Genomic DNA, 7567 nt, shown 5'->3' on the forward strand with positions numbered 1-7567 from the left:
AAATATAGGAAAAAGCTTTAAAAATCTTCTTCTCAAGAAGTTGACATTTACATGAAAGCTTTCTGACATAGTGTAGATTCAAGTTTGTAAAGGGTAGTTTGGACCATAATAGGGACTAAGGTTTTACATGCAAATATATATGGAAAGTCTTCAGATATGGGCCAAGGTGACTCAGGTGAGCGATGTGGCCCATGGGCCTCTTGTTGTAAAGTAAAATTAAGTATCTTAAGGATGATGTGATCCAAGGTCATATTCTTCAAATGTCGTCATCCACGTGGATTAAGTATCTTAAGGATGATGTGATCCAAGGTCATTTTCTTCAAATGTCGTCATCCACGTGACTACTTATAATGAATGAGTGTTTAATTGATTTCTGTAACGATCATCGCATTAAGGGCACTAATTTCCTTCTTGTAGTTTTTTTTCTTCAAATTTCGGCATTTTAGTTTCAATGATAGAGTTTTCCTTACAAAATCAAAAATACTATTGAATATGAATTGTAGAAGGATTTTATTTCGGTGATTCAACCAGTATTGACTTCATAGGCGGATCTAGAAATTTTTCAAAAGGGGGTTGAAGATTTTGAAATTGGTAGAGGTGTTAGAATACATTAGTATCATCTAAAGCCAGTGGCAGTTCCAGGAATTTCCTAACGGGAGGGAGGGGGGTGGGGGGGGGGGAGTAGAAGTCAGGAGATCTTGGGCTGCATTGAAGCCCCCAGTAGGTCCAGAGCAAGCTGACGAATTCTTACAAATAAGAGGTGAATTTTCATTTAAATTAAAGATAACGAACATATAAAATAATACATTAAAAATTCAAACAGTGGGAGGGGGGGGAGGCTGGATCCGCCTTTGTACAGCTATGATTACAGACCGAGTCTAGATTTGTTTTATTAGATTTTAAAGTAAACATACTGATGACATAGGAACAAATATGATTTGATAAACCTTCGTCGTCATTAATTGTTCAAACATCAGGTCATAAATGATTTTAAACAGGACCTCGGTTTTTTTAAGGTCATTCCGAAGGTCTGTGCCATTTAGTAGCATATTCTATGACAAGCAAAGGATGCTAAAGACTTATTGTTGGTCGGTCCCCAAAAATATTTCATGTCATGCAATGCATACATATGCATATCCATTGTATCTTCCCATTATGAACCTGTCTCAACAAATTGCATTCACAACAATGTGAACCGCGTAATTGCTTACATTAACTCTCAGAAGTCAATATACCTAAAGCAGTGAAATGCTTACATTAACTCTCAGAAGTCAATATACCTAAAGCAGTGAAATGCTTACATTAACTCTCAGAAGTCAATATACCTAAAGCAGTGAAATGCTTACATTAACTCTCAGAAGTCAATATACCTAAAGCAGTGAAATGCTTACATTAACTCTCAGAAGTCAATATAACTAAAGCAGTGAAATGCTTACACATGAAAATTTGCTAAGTGTTTTAGGTCTGTCAATTACAAATTTTAGTTTCGATTTGCAGTTTTTGCCAAATCTGACTTTGTTAAGAATTTCTAAAGTCAATAATAAAGAACAAAAGTGAAAAAGAGGAAAATTTTGACATTTCATGAGGAATGCTCCCGGAATTATTCATTTCGTTGGTTTCATTTGAAAATACACCTGTTGTTGATACATAGTTACGTATTCCTCTGCCTGCTCCTCTATGTCTCAAATTTCCTTTTAATTAGTGAATTGCACCCAAACTCTTGGATTTTTTGCAAATAACGTCATCCACAAATATTCGACTCAGTTCGAGTACCCCCCCCCCCCCCCCCCCCCCCCTGCTCATAGACACATACAAGGTGGAACGTGATAGAGGCCTTTGAGGAAGTTACAAAACTATATACTTAAATTATAAAACAAATATGAAGACGGATTTCTTCATGAAAATGTTCCCTTCAATATTTATCATAACCGACCCATACAATGGTCCACGAAGAAAATATGTCAAATCAATAAATGTTTTATCGTTGAGCATGACATTATGAAGTGCGATTGCTCTGCAGACAAATTCCCTATCATGCGTGTTAAGTGCATCGTAGAATACACCATCAGAGCAATTGCACTTCATTCTTCATTTCTTATATGATAGACATTTTGCTTTTCGATTCATATCATAGTACTATATCACAGCATATGATTCAATATCATAATATGATTAAATGGAATAGCATCATATGTATCAATATAACATCAGAACATATGCTTACAATGTGATATGATACGATATTGTACGATACAAAATCATATGATAACCTACTATGACAGTGACAATGAGGGGGAAGGGACTGCCAACTTACCCCATGATCCTTGCACAGAAGATATGAAATTACGATCTTTAATTGAAAATTGTGCGAAAAACTGTATTTCTACATTTAGTTTATCAGACATCAGAGAACACACCATTTCCTTATCTGAGATGACAAGAAATGAAATTAAAGACTTTTATATCATGGCGAAGTTAAAAATAAAATCTAAATGTAGACAGTCAAAAGATGGAGATTCAAATAGAAAACGTCTTTTGTACATTTATGAATTTAAGGATGTTGAAGTTTGTCGACAAACTTTTTTGATAACACACAACATTGGCGAGATGACATTGAAATCTCTGATACATCATCTGATCACAAATGGGTTGGTTTCAAGAACTCATGGAAATAAACATAGGCGGCCTAAGAATGCACACTGTTTTGATGTTTTGAGGGATGTTGCTCAATTCATATCTAATTTTGACGAAGAGTATGGTCTGTATCACCCGGCAGCAATCAACAGAAATATCCGTGGACACATACTTCTACCATGCAGTGAAAGCAAACAGTCCCTGTACAGAATATACAAAGATGTTTGTATCGATAATGACAAGACAGCAGTACAGGGCTAACGACGTTCAAGGGCATCTGGCAGAGTTGTTGTCCAAATATAAAATTCATGTCACCCAAGACTGACGTATGTTCTATCTGTGAACAACACAAATCTCACATTCAATTGGCCATGACAGAAAACGAAGTTATCTGCTCTGGACAAAAATAATACACATCTGAATGAAATGAAAGTAGAACGACAGATACCTTACAATACATAAAATTCCCAAACCATTAAAGTGTGGAAAAATATTTTATAAAATGCATTAAGATACTGTATTACAGCAAGTGTGTTTGATATCCGTTGTAAATACTGTGGTATCTACCGATAATAAGAACTATTTTTTTTTTTAAAAAGACTTATACTTTTGGTTAACGAAATCCAAAAGTCCTTTGAAATTAATTGATATTCTAATAGCAGTTATATAACCAGTCTATCACTAATGCGAGAACCAAGGTAGCTGAGCAACCAGTCCCGTACAGTCAGCTTCGCCGATATCAAGAGAGCTTAACCATGTCCATTATACCTTCGATTACTCGCAAGCTGTATCCATACCGCATCATGTTTGTCAAGTTGGACCTCTCTACTTTTACACCTAAAAGATTCAGTGGTTTGGAGTTGCTATGGAGGGTGGCTATTATCTCTATGTACTATTTTTCTAAATTTAGACAATTTAATATTAATACGTTAGCATTTTCTAACGAAAAAAAGCTATTTAGAAAGAGGCTTTGTAATTCACGTAGGTATTTCCTAGTAGATGAGGATTCGACACCGGGGGAAAACGGAACACACGTCAAGGGCGCGATTGGCGTAATTTCCATGCTTCATTATTGCTTTGAGAATTTTGGACTGAGTGAAAAAGAACACCACTTACATTGTGATAATACTTCAGGTCAGAATCCAAATTAAATAATAAAAAATGATAATGAAAAAATGAAACACGATTGTATAGTTGCACATGCATTATGAGTCTTACAATTCTTAAAGAAGCATTCTAATTTTACTTTGAAGGAGAAAACAAAAATATATTCATGTTGGCGTACTTACTTTGGAGAACTCTGAGTGGCAAGCACTCCCAAATACATTTTCACATGCAAGTTCGATACTATGACAACGGCTTAGTGGACGCCGGGTTTGCTTACATAAAAAAAAATTATACAGAAAGTCAGAGGTTGATTCATTGGATCAGTTAGCATCCGTAGTCAGAAAAAGCGCGACATCTAACGAAGTGGTTGTATTCGGTGGTGCTGATGGAGAATGGCTGGATTGGAAAACATTGACATCCAACGATTTCATTCCCTTCAAGGGTATTAGAAAATTCAGACAATTTGTTTTCCTAGCAGATAAGCCAGGTAAAATAAACTAAAAGGTTTTTTTCACATAAGAAATGGATTGTAAAAAGTCTTGTTTATTATGTTACCACATATCGATTTTTTTCGGTTGTTAAAACAAATCGTGAGAGGGGATACGTTGTATTGGGTGATGTGTGTGTGTGTGTGTGTGTGGGGGGGGGGGGGACTTTAATTCGCTGACTCGTCATCTCATAAAAAAAAAAATTCCTAAATCATTTCCAAACAAGGTACTGGCACATTTCTAAATTTTCTCTTTCTGAATTAAACTCTCATAAATGATTTACATTTTTTTAAAATCATGTTACCACATATCGATTTTTTTCGACTGTTAAAGTAATTCCACCCTCCTGTGATGTCATCAGATTTTGCAAAATCAATGATTTATTTACATTTATGCGTGATAGGAACATAAATTTTGTTGGAGTCTTTTCCGATAGTTATTGTAAAAAATCTTGTTAAAAATAAATTATTTTAAAAGTCTTAGTTATAAATGAATAATCAATGATACGTTTTAAATTATTGAATCCAAGGGCAATAACTCTGTTTCTATTGATTTCTTTATCAAGTCTATTATGCGATAGCTGCAGAACTGTAGCTCTCTGAAAAAATATTTTGATCAAAATATTTTTTTAAAGAGCTACAGTTCTGCAGCTAATTATGCGATAGATTTCCTTTATTTTTACAGACATTTCGTATATTTTTGTGAAGATACAGTTTCATGAAATTGTTATGAATGCTGCTATATCGTCATAACCAGTTTGTATGAAGTTTTGATAACGCTGTTTAAGGAAAATTGCAATTTTCTGACGGTGATATATGATTCTGTTTATGTACGTCTCGTATCTTAAAAAGTGTGATGACATATGTATTTTATTTGATAATTTGTTAGTTTTAACTCTAATGAATGGAAATAAATACATTTTTCAAACTTGTATCAGATAAAACTGCGAGTATGGAGTTACCTTAAAACAAATCTTAAGAGGGGATACATTGTATTGGATGATAGGGGGGGGGGGGGGTGCGGCGACTTTAATTCGCTGACTCGCCATCTCAACCAAAAAAAATTTCATACCTTAATCATTTCCAAACAAGGTATTTGTACATTTCTAAATTTTCTCTTTCTGAATTAAATTCCCATGAATGATTCATATTTCTCCGATATATTGTGCACATTCTTCTACAGATATTGTTGTAGCTTAAGAAGTGCCAGACTCACCTAGAACTGAACTAAAACTGCTGAAAGCATGCGTTGATACAGATATCATTCAGCCTCCAAGAGTCAAATTTATTAACCCTTTTGTCAGGGCCCCGTATAAGGACGTAGTCACCCCCTTCACCCAACACCCAGGAAGAATAAAAGACTCTAAAAACTAGCCTATTTTGAATCTGTCATAATTTAAATAGTTGTGTGAATGTTGATATATGTATACTTATATATCAGATGATATAAAAAATCTCGACTCATGCATTTTGATTACGTTTAAAACAGTCACAAAACGTAACGAAATACAACGTAAATTTCCAAAAATCATGACGTCAAACGACTCGATGCAAGTTTTTTACGAAATTTGATGGGAATATTTGATGTCATTATCATTGGATTATAATGGAATGCTACATATCAACAGAAAGAGGAGAAATTCCTCTACCTAAAACATTTAAAAAGTGAAAAAGTGATATTTTTCACTTAAGGGTGGTTTTTGCGTGACGGTAATCATATTATGATAACCTACTATTCTGTATATTATATATTTATTACAAATAACATTACATAATTGCATGCCATAATGGTATCATAAAATGTGCCATATATCCACAATCACATCAGCCAAGCAAGTGTGAATGAGATCGGATCAGTAGATCTTCCTTAAGAAATAAGGTATCATTTTAAAATATTTATTGGGATATAAATACGGGTTGGTCACGTGATCAAATTCGGGCTTTATGGAAAATTTGATCATGTACCAACCCGTATTTATATCCCGATAAATATTTTAAAATGATACCTTATTACTTATATTTACATTTTTGGTCGGTAACATTGCTGAATTGTGTTAACAACACGTTTCCATACATTTTAAATTGTTGACGTCCACAACGAAGCGTCAATAGATGTTCAAAATGACGACAACACAAAGCAAAGTTCCATGAAATGAAGAACTGTTTTAATTATTAAGACGCTAGAAAGGAAGTATATCAACATTTACTTATACATTAACTCGGGAGTATATAATGGAAAACTCTTCCATATGTCTAATTTTAGGGGGGGGGGGGGGGGGTGCGCATTAAAAAAATAATGTACACATGATGCACCTTTTTTAAAACCTCAAAAAAAACAACCGGATTTTGGTGGTGGATTTTATTTATATAATCTATTATTCGGACACAAATCATGCAAAACTGCAATATATTATTCGGGAACAAATAATACAAAACTTCAATATCTGACAACCGAGCCCCTGTGGTACCTGTTACCTACGTTTAACAAATGTTTATACGCACAGCGATGACCTCTGTTGACCCCGCAGTGGATTTATGCAGAGATAAATACGTATTGCTCGTAATAGTGTTCTGTAGGAGAAAACAGTTGCAAATGTAAATATATATGTATAAACCGCTAAGAATAGTCTCGGAGAAAATCCAAAACAGGCTACATGTAGCTCTGTGCTATGCATGTATATTCATAACAACATTAACAATTCAAGTCTGATGAGAAATGTTCTTGACGAGTATTTGTCTGCATTCTTAAGCAAAGTCTTGACGAGTATTTGTCTGCATTCTTAAGCAAAGTCTGACATTTGATATCATACTCCATATTCTTTGTAAAATATTTATAAGCTACATTGACTATATGCAATTCTGAATGGGTTAGCATAACACTCTAACCTTAATAACACATGGGGACACGGATTTCACAATTATGGTAGTAGCTACTCTGTGTATATCAAATCAATTACGCACTCTCTTTGCATGTTATGGTCCTTAGTGTAGAATAAACTAATGCATGTTTACAAATGTAACTATAGAGCCCCCTTCCACGCCTGAACCCATATTCCCTTTATGGCAAGACGATTGCATGTATCTCGATATAACTATGCATGTATTTACTCGTAATAACGAATATAACTCGTTGTGACTAGACACTTATTTGGTACGAGTCACTATTTTGTTAAAACTAAGTAAATTCTTATTTTTGAAACAAAATTACAATTCCTAATATGTTTTAATCTGGTTACGTTTCATATGAACGATAGATTTACTTATAATATGACAATGTTGGACTGCCTCCCTTAGGCATTACCAGAGAAATAATCCTTAATAAAATTTACAAGGGGGTCA

Source organism: Ostrea edulis, chromosome 7 (genome assembly GCF_947568905.1).
Source record: "Ostrea edulis chromosome 7, xbOstEdul1.1, whole genome shotgun sequence".
In the NCBI taxonomy this organism is placed as follows: Eukaryota; Metazoa; Mollusca; class Bivalvia; order Ostreida; family Ostreidae; genus Ostrea; species Ostrea edulis.